This window comes from Bos mutus, chromosome 11 (genome assembly GCF_027580195.1).
Source record: "Bos mutus isolate GX-2022 chromosome 11, NWIPB_WYAK_1.1, whole genome shotgun sequence".
Classification (NCBI taxonomy): domain Eukaryota; kingdom Metazoa; phylum Chordata; class Mammalia; order Artiodactyla; family Bovidae; genus Bos; species Bos mutus.
This window is the reverse complement of record NC_091627.1, coordinates 36,148,700-36,161,915: the sequence shown is the minus strand read 5'-3', so window position 1 is coordinate 36,161,915 and position 13,216 is coordinate 36,148,700. Positions and strand designations below refer to the sequence as shown.

At 50.1% G+C, this 13,216-nt stretch overlaps 1 protein-coding gene across 1 annotated transcript in view; it reads left to right on the top strand.

Annotated features, from left to right (window-relative positions):
- Positions 1-13,216, top strand: part of ALK (ALK receptor tyrosine kinase) — a 738,336-nt gene that overhangs the window by 680,458 nt on the left and 44,662 nt on the right. The gene's annotated exons all lie outside the window — the stretch shown is intronic.

Here is a 13,216-nt window from a genome sequence, read left to right as displayed (position 1 = left end):
CCCACACCACAGACCATTTGTGGAGAAAATATGCATGCATGAGCTAGCTTCAGAGCGTTCTCTAGTTTTATTAATAATTATAAATTGAATGGGCTGTTCTTTGACTATTACTTCATGCTGTTCAAATGAGGCAATGAATGTCAAAATGTTTGGGAAACAAAAGTATGATACACATGAAAGATGTTTCTTATCCTTGAGCCTCCTTTCCTGGGCCTTCATTGTTTGCTAGTAAAGTGACTATTCTTGAATTATCATCCCAGGCCCAACCCCCACCTTAGAGCATTCCACTAGAGCAAGGCCAGGCTGAGGGAGGCCCAACTCCAGCGGGCAGACAGCTAAGCCAAGCTAATGGCAAGGCTTCTAACCCTGAACAGGCATCGGAATGACAGGAAGGCCAGTTATTTGCATGAACAATGGCATAGTTACGCTTCCTATTTGCGCAGCCCAGCCATGTACAAGGCCCAGATTGCTGGGCCTACTCGCAAAGTAAAAGTGAAGGTGTTAGTCACTTAATTGTATCTGATTGTTTGACTCCTCTGTCCATGGGATTTCCCAAGCAAGAACATTGGAGTGGGTTGCCATTTCCTTCTCCAGGGGATCTTCTTGACCCAGGGATTGACCTCATGTAGGTCTCCTACATTAGCAGGCAGATTCTTTACCATCTGAGCCACTAGGGAAGCCTCGCGAAGAGTATGATTGTATAAGTCTGGAGTGGGGCCCAAGAATATGCATTTCATTTTTTTTTTCATGCTAAACATTTTTACATTAATGAAGCAAATATGACAACACATTGACGTTTACTGGATGCAGGTTGAGGAGGGAGACCTAAGTGGTATTCATTGTACTCTTGGAATCCATCCACACATTCGTTCATCGAGAATATGAATTTCTAGCAAGTTCTCATGTGATGTTGATGCCACCCCCGAAAACCACTGGGTTCGTCACACCCCAGACTGTCATCTTCTCACAGCTCGATGATCGGGGCAAGGTCAATGCCGCAATCCTCCTTTTACAAAGGAGGAAACTGAAGCTCAGAGTCAGGAGCCTCCCCACAGCCACGGGGTCCAGAAATTGCCTCCAGGCCCAGACTTCTGAGGCCCAGCCAGTGGAGGCTCCTTGCACAGAACATGGCTGGGCTGAGTAAACAGGAAGCATAATTGTGCCATTGTTCATGCAAATGCCCCCTCCCCTCCCCAGAGGGGAGTGGGAAATGAGCTGCTTCCCTTCCTGCAGCCCCAACCCCACCCCCATACAGCCTCAGCCCCCAGGGAAGGAAAGGAGCTTCTCAGGTTGCCCTGTTTTCTGTGCAGTCCCACCCCCTGGGACCTTGTGTAAATGCATTCTGGGGAAACCCTAAGTGCTTTTTAAATGACATTCTGGGCAGGAATGCAATAACAAGGTTTGGCTGCAATGAGATTAGCAGCTCCAGGTCCCACAAATCCCCAGTAAATGGCCAAAGACATCCGGCTACCCCTGCTCCTACCACACTGAGCAGGCCGGGCCTCCCTTCCTGCCTGGGCGATTTTCCAGAGGTCACCACTGTCCTAGAGAGAAGAGGATGCATGTCTGTTGAGGACCCACTAGGTATTTCTCTTCCTTGTAACAATGAGGTAGATGTCATTATTATTGTTCTTATCTGTATTCCCTTGTTTCCATATGAAGAAACTGGAGTCAGGAAGTTAAGCAACAGATCTAAGGCCGCATGTATGTGTGTGCATGCATATGTGCTAAGTCACTTCAGTCGTGTCTGACTGTTTGTAAGAGTCGAACTGTAGCCCACCAGCTCCTCTGTCCATGAGATTCTCCTGGCAAGAATACTGGAGTGGATTGTCATTTCCTTCTCCAGGGGATCTTCCTGACCCAGAGATCTCACCCTCATCTCTTACGTCTCCTGCATTGGCAAGTGGGTTCTTTACAACTGGTGCCACCTGAGAAGCCCCCCTAAGGCCCCCCTAAAAAGGCCCTCAGTGACAAAGATGGAATTTGAACCAAGGACCCTCAGGCTCAAAGTCTTTGTGTTCCCTACATTAAAACTCACATCTGGAGTCTGAGACACAAGAAACAGGAAATGGGGGCAGGGGGATCCATAGGACCCACGCAGCACCCACCTCCCGGAAGCCTCCAGAAATGAGAGCCTGGGAGGGGAGGCCCCACTGCCTGAAGGGAGACTGGCCAGCCCAGCACTTGATGTAAATGCCCACATATGAAAAGCAACATGAGGAAGGCGGCAGAGGACTGGCAAGGTAGACAGAGACCTCAACAGTTACCTCCAGCAAGACCTGCTGGCCCGTCCTTGCCCAGGGCGACTCCCAAGTTAGACTGGCTCAAAGTCCCCTGAGACTTACAGAGGTCCTCTACGGCTGTGTTTCCCCTGAGACAGGGTGAATCAGACCCACTTCCAAACTTGGGCAGGTCACTGAATCCCTTGAGACTCTGTTTTCCCATCTGTTAAAGGTGAGGGTTGGGAGTTGCTGACACCTGTCCAGCTGGTTGCAAAGATCATGTACAAGTATGTCACACGTGTCCTGCACGCGATAGGTGCTGCCCAGCCCAACATCTGCAAGAAATCTGCTGGAGTAACCATGGTGTCAGGCAGTGGCCAGACAGCATTTCCAGAACAATAGTAGTTTCCAAGTTCTGTGCTTCCAAGGACTTTTTTCTGGTTTTTTGAAAGATTATGCCTGCCAAACTACACTTATTAAATAATAATTAATTCATTTCCCCATTTTTTAGTAATCACAGCCATGTCTAAGTCTAGCCAGGTTTCTGATCTACGTGAATTGCCACAATATCACCACCCTGTGTTGCTATACCGCTAAGTCACTTCAGTTGTGTCCGACTCTGTGCGACCCCAGAGACGGCAGCCCACCAGGCTCCCCCGCCCCTGGGATTCTCCAGGCAAGAACATTGAAGTGGGTTGCCATTTCCTTCTCCAATGCATGAAAGTGAAAAGTGAAAGGGAAGTTGCTCAGTTGTGTCCAACCCTAAGCGACCCTATGGACTGCAGCCCCCCAGGCTCCTCCATCCATGGGATTTTCCAGGCAAGAGTACTGGAGTGGATTGCCATTGCCTTCTCCGGTGTTGCTATAAGCCCAGCCCAAATGGGAGAACTGTTTCCATTTCTCTCTTTGGAATGTTGAGACTAGCTAGCTCTGCCTACTGCACACTCACCAGAAGCTCACACAGGAGCTGTTTTTCTGTTGAAGCAAGACACTGAAATGCCCACATTGCTAAAGGGGACTTTTTTGAACTGGCCTGAGAAGCACCATATCAATACGAAAGAATCAAACCCCAAAATGTTTGGTTTGGGTTTTGTTGTTGCTGTTGATTCCTTGTTTTTTAACCCAACAAAGGCTGTTACAGATATTCTTGACCCTCATCTAATTCTTGACCCTCATCTAATCCTTGACCTTAGATGAGGCTTGAAACTTGGACAATAATGTCTGTTGGTCACATAATGTCGCATCAAAGAAGCAGACCATTTAATGATGTGCTATAAATCATTACAGCATGTCAAAGTGCTATGCGTGCATGCATGCTTAGTCGCTTCAGTCGTGTCTGACTCTTTGCAACCCATGGACTATATAGTCCACCAGGCTCCTCTGTCCGTGGAATTTTCCAGGCAAGAATACTGGAGTGGTTTGCCATTTCCTCCTCCAGGGGATCTTCACAACCCAGGGACTGAACTTGTGTCTCCTGCATTGGCAGGTAGATTCTCTACCCACTGAGCCCCCTGGGAGGCCCCAAAGTCAGAATATCCAGGTTGAGGGGTCAGGCGCCTTTTTTCTGGAAGATATTTTCTCCATAGTAACTAGTACTAATCCTTATTTAGTAAGTACAGTTCATCTGGTGACACAAACAGGACACACAGAAGACAGATGTGATCAAAGGTTCTTGAGAACAGAAAGGTTGGGAGCATTCCTTAGGGAGTCCATCTATTCCTGGAAGAGTGTGGCACTCAGCTAGTGCTGTCTGACTGCAGCCTGAGACCTGGCACTACCTACTGATCGGAGAGGTTAAGGAAAAGAAACTACTACTTCCCAAGCACCTACTGTCTGCCAAGGTGGGGCATCATTGTCTGAGGCTTCCTCAGGGATGTGTACAGGTGAAAGCACCCCCACTCTTTGTTTGTAATTAATTTGTATTGGAGTATAGTTATGTACAATGTTGGTTAGTTTCTACTGTATAGCACAGTGAATCACTTATACATTTATCTGCTCTTTTTTAGATCCTTTTCCCATGTAGGTCATTACAGAGTATTGGGTAGAGCTCCCTGTGCTGTATAGTAGGTTCTTGTGTATGTGTGTTAGTCGCTCAGTCGCATCCAACCATTTACAACCCTGTGGACTGCAGCCCACCAGGATCCTCTATCCATGGAATTCCCCAGGCAAGAATTCTGGAGTGGGTAGCCATTTCCTCCTCCAGGCAATCTCCCCAACCCAGGGATCAAACCCAAGTCTCCTGCACTGCAGGCGGATTCTTACCATCTAAGCCACCAGGGAAGCCCAGGTTCTTATTAGTTACCTATTTTATATCGTACTGAAAGCCCACACACACACACAGATGCACGCATGTGCGTGCATGCGCACACACACACACAAGCTGTACTGTCTTGAGCTTCCCTTTCCCCTAGATTTTCTACTTTCTCTGTCAAAACAGGAGAGGGGTCCACACCTGCTCTCCTCCTGCTTTGCAAATCTCAGAGAACCATACTAAGCACCTATTAGGACACTGTGCCTGACACCTAAGTATATGGAGGGTACAAGATGCAGTCTCTGCCTCCAAAGGAGCCCCAGCCAATGGTGGATGTAGGAACAAAGCATTTCGGTGTGATGTACAAATGCCACACCGGAGGTTTTCACACCGCCCTGCATCAGAGGCCAGGGGAAGGGCCTGAGTTCACGGGTAGCTTCCACGAGGAGACAGAAGCCTGAGTTTCAGTCTTGAAGGTGGCAGAGTTGTCTATGAATAAGAGGGGAGGGCTTTCCTGGTGGAAAGAGCTCCTGGGGGAGCCGGGGCCTGCAGGAGCTGAGGTAAGACCTGGCCCTGAGACTGGAGCCTCACCTCCCAAACGCATCTTGCTCCTTCTGGTGATGGTGTGATGAGGAGAGAAACAAGCAGGGAGGCAGGAGAGCAGAGGGAAGGCTGTTGAGGTCATCTAGGCAAGAGTCAAGTGGAGCTAGACCAGGGCAGGGGAAACATGGCGAGAGGGGTTGATACGTTTGGGAGGCAGAGTCAGCGTGACTGGAGGACTGAGTGGATGGGGGATAGGGCAGCAGACAATACCAGGAGGACAGTGAATCAGGGGCTGAGGAAGCCAGGACAGTGAGTGACACCTCCTGTCCCAAGGAGCCTGACTGGGAAGGACAGGCAAGGATAACAGGGAGGGGGGCACCTTCCCTGGTAGCTCAGACAGTAAAGCATCTGCCTGCAATGCGGGAGACCTGGGTTCGATACCTGGGTCTGGAAGATCCCCTGGAGAAGGAAATGGCAACCCACTCCAGTATTCTTGCCTGGAAAATCCCATGGACTGAGGAGCCTGGTAGGCTACAGTCCATGGGGTCGCAAATAGTCGGACACGACTAAGCAACTTCACTTTTCCAGTTTGGTTCTGAGTGCCTGTGGGGGTGGGTGACCGAGGTGGGTCAGAGCGTGAGCATGGACTGTGGGTTGTGCTGGGGCAAGAGTCTCAGCCTCACTGTGAAATGGAGGCACGTGCCCAGCTCTGAGGTATTTAGTAGGATTCCATGTATGACACACCCGTGCTGGGGCAGCCACACACCAGAGGTGTTGGCTAGCCAGCCTCTGGCTCTTCCTGACTTTTTCCCGTCTTCATCTTTCTCTCCCTTCCCCCAGCCCACCTGCCTGTCTTCCTTCCTTACTACTTCTCCAGGGTTCCACATCCTTCCCAGCCCTCCTCCTCCCCCAGCTTACACACACACACACACACACACACACACACACACACACACACACACACACACACACACACACACGTATATGCATGCACACACAGATTGTCCATAAAATCATTTGTCTCATTTGTCAAGCAAGGCCCACAGCTCCTGACAGCAGCTCTCACACGGTTCGCTTGTTTCTCAGACATAGCGTGCAGGAGGTCCCAGATTGCAGCTGCAGCCAGCCAAGCCCGCCCACAGACTTGGCCGCAGCTGTTCCTGATGGCCTCTGTCCCTGACACTCATTTCCTCACCTGGCTCCAGAGACCAGCGAGTGCAGCTGGATCACACCATTATTCAGATCCACCCGCAGCCATGAAGCACCTACTGCGTGCTCGGCTCTGAGCCAGGGAAAGGGTGGGGGTGGTGTCCACTTGTCTGTCTGGAGCCACAGACCTTGTAGAGAGGACTGAGCCTCTGGTCTTTACAAAGACTGCAGAGCAGAAAAGTTCAATAACAGTTCACAATGCCAGGACAGTTCTAGACAAGCGTAGAGGAGAGTTGTAGGCATAACTCCTTGCCAGGGTAATTGTGCAGATGGCCATCGCCCTAGGGAGCATAGAGCAGGGCAAGTCAGAATGTGGGCCTGGGGGTGCATGGAGCGAAGATCCATGAGCCACTGGCAGAATGAAGCTTGGGTTCTACCTCCGATACAGTGTGTGACCTTGGAAGTGTGCCTTCCCTCTGCTTTAGGGCCTCATCTGCAAAGGAGGGGTGAGAGGGAGAGGTCACTGAGGTCTCTTCTAGCTCTCGTACTCCTGGGTCAGGAAGGCGGTAAGGAACACGAGTGGACAATGGGTCTTGCTCATCGGTGCAAAACTGGAATGGAACAGGGACAGCCTCTACTGCTGACCTGGGTGTCACCTGATGGCTTGCAGGACCCATCTGGGTCATCTGACTATACAAATGAACAGAGACCTCGTGCTGCCAAAGCCCTGCGCACATCCAGCGTCTCCGAACACACCCAGCATCTCCGCGCTCTCACAGCACCCCAGAGGCTGGATGGATACACAGGTGGACCTTACTGTTCTGATTTCCCAGAGGAGGAAACCAAGCCTCAGAAGACAGAGGGACTTGCCCGAAGTCCAGCTAGGTATTAAAGGCAGAGCCCAGATCAGGTGTAGGAGAGAAATGAGGTGTCCCTGCTTCTCCAAGTGGGGTCCCCTCGCTCCCTCCCCTCCATCGTCCCTGGCAGCCCCGTGCCGCACACCAGCTGCGCTCTCCTTTCAGGCTCCGGCAGACAGCCACTTTGATTTGCTGCTAATTCTTTATTTAAAAAAGATTCACAACTCAATTACATCAGGTAACAATAGCTCACAGTCAATAATACAAAACGCAAACCCAATAAACATTCATTCTGACCAGGGGACATGGATTTAGATGAAGAAAAACAAAAAAATTACAGCATCAGCTCGTTGAGAACAGTATCCTGTAATTTCCAGTAAATTGGAATCACGGCGAGTCGTTTTCCCCACTTGAGTGGCAGGTATATTAATTTGTTGGCATTTGTCAACCATCAAAATAAGCTGTTTACAAGGGATGGGAAGAGAGCTTCAGAGAGTCAAGCTGAGGTTATTATCCTGGCAGGAGATTGTGTACCGTGATTCATATGATTAGGGGGTCTTCAGAAGCGCCAGGGCTGGCCTGTACTCCCTGTGGAGGTAGGTCCAGGGTGAAACTGAACACCCTTGACCCTGGCCCCTTGGCCACACTCTACTCCACCTACTGCTCTGCTCTCTAGAACCCAGGGCCTCATCCAGTCACCCCCTTCTGCCTCCCGGAAGTCACTCCAAGAGAGGAGTGGACAGGCTCACCAGGGGTACATTAGAACAGTTACCATCTGTTACTCACTAGTTACCCTCCAGGGGCTGAACTAGGCCCCTTAGCATGCGTGCATGCTAAGTTGCTTCAGTCGTGTCCAACTCTTTGCGCCCCTATGGATGGTAGCTTGCCAGGCTCCTCTGTCCATGGGATTCTCCAGGCAAGAATACTGGAGTGGGTTGCCATGCCCTCTTCCAGGGCATCTTCCCAACCCCAGGGATTGAACCAACGTCTGCTGTGGCTCCTGTATTGCAGGCAGATTCTTTACCGCTGAGCTACCAGGGAAGCCCCAGCCCCTTATAAGGGGCATTATCTCATGGAACTCTCACAACAACCTTTCAAGGTAAGTATTATTATCCACCTCTTATAGATGAGGAAACTGGAGCTCCGAGAGGGTACATAACCTGCTCAAGGTCACAAAGCTGGTGGGTAACAGGGCCAGAACCAGAAGAGGGAAGCAAGGGGCCTTGAACACAAAAGTCCAGGAGGCTCTGGCTCTCAGGGTGACCCAAGTGCAAGGCTGGCACCTGAATAGGGGACGTCTCACTCAGATCCTGAGTGGGGGATGTCTCACCCAGCTCCTTGGGTAGGCGATGTCTCACTCAGCACTCGGGTGGGGGATGTCCCACCCAGCTCCTGGCCATGAGGGACAGAGCTGGATCTAGATCCAGAGTTCCAAAGAACAGCAAGGGGAGACAAGAAGTCCTTCTTCAATGAACAGTGCATAAAACTAGAAGAAAACAGCAGAAGGGGAGAGACTAGAGATTTCTTCAGGAAAATTGGAAATACCAAGGGAACGTTTCGTCCAAAGATGGGCACAATAAAGGACAGAAATGGTAGAGATCTAGTAGATGCCGAAGAGATCAAGAAGAGATGGAAAGAATAACTGTACAAAATAACATGGAATAACCGTCCAAAAAAGATCTTAATGATCTGGATTAGTATGATGCTGTGGTCAGTCACCCAGAGCCAGACATTCTGGAGAGTGAAGTCAAGTGGACTTTAGGAAGCACTGCTGTTAATAAAGCTAGTGGATGCAATGGGATTCCAGTAGAGCTATTCAAAACCCTAAAGGATGATGCCATCAAGGTGTTACATTCAATATGTCAGCAAATCTGGAAGACCCAGGAGTGGCCACCGGACTGGAAAAGGTCAATCTTCATCCCAATTCCCTAGAAGGGCAGTACTAAAGAATGTTCTAACCATCAGACAATTGCCTTCATCTCCCATGCTAATAACGTCATGCTTAAAATCTTGCATGCTAAGGCTTCCGCATTATGCAAACTGAGAACTTTCAGATCTCCAAGCTGGGTTTTGAAAAGGAAGAGGAACCAGAGATCAAATTGCCAACATTCACTGGATGATAGAGAAAGCTAGGGAATTCCAAAAAAAAAATCTACCCCTATTTCATCAACTATGCTAAAGCTTTTGACTGTGTGAATCATAACAAACTGTGGAAAGTTCTTAAAGAAATGGGAATACCAGACCATCTTACCTGTCTCCTGAGAAACTTGTATGCAGGTCAAGAGGCAGCAGTTAGAGCCCTGTATGGAACAACTGATTGGTTCAAGATTGAGAAAGGAGTATGACAGGGCTGTCTGCTGTCACCCTGTTTGTTTAACCTATGCGCTGAGCACATCATGAGAAATGCCAGGCTGGATGAATTACAAGCTGGAATCAAGATAGGTGGGAGAAACATCAACAACTTCAGATATGCAGATGATACCCTTCTAATGGCAGAAAGCAAAGAGGAACTAAAGAAACTCTTGATGAGGGTGAAGGAGGAGAGTGAAAGAGTTGACTTAAGACTACATATTTTAAAAAGTAAGATCATGGCATCTGGTCCCATTACTTCATGGCAAATAGAAGGGGAGAAGGTAGAAGTAATGACATATTTCCTCTTCTTGGGCTCTAAAATCACTGTGGATGGTGACTGCAGCCATGAAATCAGAAGACAGTTGTTTCTTGGCAGGAAATCTATGACAAACCTAGACAGCATGTTGAAAAGCAGAGACATTACTCTGCCAACAAAGGTCCTTATAGTTGAGGCTATGGTCTTCCCAGGGGTCACATATGGTTGTGAGAGTTGAACCATCAAGAAGGCTGCTGCTGCTGCTGCTGCTAAGTCACTTCAGTTGTGTCTGACTCTGTGCAACCCTATGGACAGCAGCCCACCAGGCTCCTCTGTCCACAGGATTCTCTAGGCAAGAATACTGGAGTGGGTTGCTAGTTCCTTCTCCCTCAAGAAGGCTGAACATTGAAGAATTGATGCTTTTGAACTGTGGTATGGAGAAGACTCTTGAGAGTCCCTTGGACTGCAAGGAGATCAAACCAGTCAATCCTAAAGGAAATCAGTCCTGAATATTCACTGGAAGGACTGATGCTGAAGCTGAAGCTCCAATACTTTGGCCACCTGATGAGAAGAGCTGACTCATTATAAGACCCTGATCCTGGGGAAAATTGAAGGCAGGAGAAGGGGTCGACAGAGGATGAGATGGTTGGATGGCATCACCGACTCAATGGACATGAGTTTGAGCAAAGCTCCAGGAGATGGTGAAGGACAGGAGAGGCTGGCGTGCAGCAGTCCATGGAGTCACAGAGAGGGACACGACTGGGCGACTGAACAACAGCAACAATTGTCTGCACCAGCCTGTGCTTTTTTCACTGTGGTTCAGCCACCTGGAAGAGATGGGCCTTGTAGTAGCTAGAAGCTTCCAAGGGAGTGAAGCTCAGTGGTGGAATTCCGGGCCTCACCAGACTGACCAGAGGGGCACTATCACCCCTACAAGTGGTCCCAGAAGGTAGCTGCCTCTTCCCTGTGTCTAGATGTTAGTCCAGGTGGAAACGTGGGGCTGAGGCCATCACACAGGAAAGCCAAGTCCAGCTGCTGACACCTGGGTGCCAAGATCCCCCATGTCCCCAGCCCAGAGTCCCCCCCTACCTTGCACTTGGCAGCAGTTTGCCGTCTTTTCAAATCCACTACTTACCCTCATGAGGGCAGGGGTCCTTCTCCTCATTTTTTCCTTGGCCAGGGGAAGCTGAGGCTCCGATAGTTGAACCAAGTTGTCCCAAGTCACACAGCCAACAGAGTGCCCAGATATGACTCAGAACTCAGGGCTTTTTCCATCTACTTCTCTGCCAAGAACTAGGTCAAGACCCAGATGGGGCTGGAGTTCAGACTTGGTTGGGGGTAGGAGAAATAGGAAAGAAGGCTTGAGGGGTGGGAAGTGTCAGGAACAAACAACATCTAAAATATAATGCTTTGGCTAAATTTAAACATGTGAGAAAGTTCAGAATGATTCATAATACATGCAGATTGATGCAAATGACTATGCAGATGAGGCAGAGGGAAGAGAAGTGTACAGCTCACCTCTCAACCATAGCAGGAGTGGGCAGAGCAAGGACTCCCTCTTGGGCAGCAGTCTTCCAAGCAAACCTCACCTTCAAAATGACTTTCTGAGGCAATGTGCCAAGGCCCCGGGGCCCTGGACAGATGTGGCCAGTACACGTCCACGTCACTATCTCCACACTCGACCGGGTCTCTGCAACGCCCACCACACCCAGCCCCCGGCCCGAGTCTGCCTTCTCTGAGCTAAATGATTCTGCTGCTTTCCTTTCACCAATGAGCCTTCCTTTTTCCTCAGCCTTTTTAACCGTCCTCATCACCTCTCTGTTTCTAATGGGTTGGGACCGAGGGTTTGGCAGACAATTTGAGTGAGTCAGGATAGGCCAGTCACTTCTCAGACCATATAACCCTCAGCAGCATGCTGGAGGGCAGATGGCCTCCATGAGGGGAAGTGTGGAGCTTTAGACCAGGGTTTGCATGGTCCAATGAATCCCTCTGTTCCTTGGTTTCCTCATCTGTCAAATGAGATCGCTAACAGCTCCTGTGTATGGCTTTTGGCTGTTGGATCGGGGGTTGAGGAGGATGCCATATGCATTCACGCCTAGCACACGGTCAGGAATCGGCCCTACTTCCCTCTGCAGACCTCCCAGCCCCCTCTTCCCTACCCCAGCCCCCTGACTTTTCTCCCTTTTCATTTCTGCTCACACAAGCCTGACTGCTACCCTCCACCTCTTTCTGCTTGTCTGAGAGTCCTACCCATCCTTCATCTCCATCACAAAGCAGACCTCAAACGCACACCCCGCACCCCCCCAAAAGCAGCCAGGACCCCAGCCCTGCTGCCGCCATGCCTGTCACGGTCATCCGCCCCTCCCGGGCCCCGGGCACCTGACAGCCCCGATTTGCACAGAGAGCTGCCGCTTTCTCAGAGCTTCACAACATTATCTCCTCCTGACGTTGACCTCCCCATGCCCCTGTACGTTTGGAGAGGAATAAATGGTTCTTCCTTGACAAGGGAAGAATCTGGGACCCTGAGGGGACACACATGGTCCACTCTGGGCGTGGAGGCCCAGAGCCCTTCAGTGCTTCCACTTTGCCTCCCCTGTCTCAGCACTCCCACAGGGAGATTTCTCTGGTCATAACTCTATCTCCCCAGTTTCTTTGTAAGCCCCTAGAGGGCCTGGAGCCCGTCTCCCATCTCCTTTTAGGCACACACCCTACACCAATGTGCAATGAGCTCGCAGGGGAGCTGGCCCTGGAGACAGAATGATGGGCTCAACTCTCCTTCACTCTCTACGGAGATCTTGGCTTCTAAACTGCCACGTCAGCCATCAGCTGGCCCAGCAGCCTTGTCTCTGCAGAACAGGCCTGAGTTCTGCCTTAGGACAGCCCCCAGGAGCCCCCTCCCATGCTGGGAACACAAGACATTCCTAGAACTAAAGGTGGAGAAGCCACCACGTGTGCATGTGAACAAAATCACCTTGCAGCTCTCCCTCAAAGCTTTTCATAAAAGACCTTGGGTCTGAATATGCAGGGACTCGAAAGCCCCCAGACCCCTCTCCCTGGCAGCCAGTCTCTGGGGAGGTACGTGTAGTGGGCACAGGAACTGTCTCCATGGCACGCTGCTCTTCTCATACAGTTCACCATTTGCGTTCTTTGTCCCCCATCCTTGCTTGACTTCATCTCAACAGCCTCAGAGGCAGCAGGAATACCCCTGCATCCCCACACTCTGGTTTTATTTTCATCACGATTGGTTGTTTGTTTTCTGCACACACATGGCTCCAGAAGGAGTTACTGGCGAGATGGGAATAAACAGTCTGTGCTCGTAAACACCACTCTCCTCAGTCATTCCATGTGGGACTCCTTGTGTCTAGAGCCTGTGGGGAGACTTTAAAACTTTGTACCAAGTCAATTACTCCTACTCCCATCAGTAAGAATAATAACAAATACTCCGTGAGTGCTTCTTATGTGCCAGCCACAATTCTGAGACGTGACCTCATTGCTTTACCCTTCACCACACACACGGGCTAGAAGGTAGGTTTTTCTCATCCCCATTTTATCGATGAGGAGCAGGAACGTTCAGGAACACTTTATA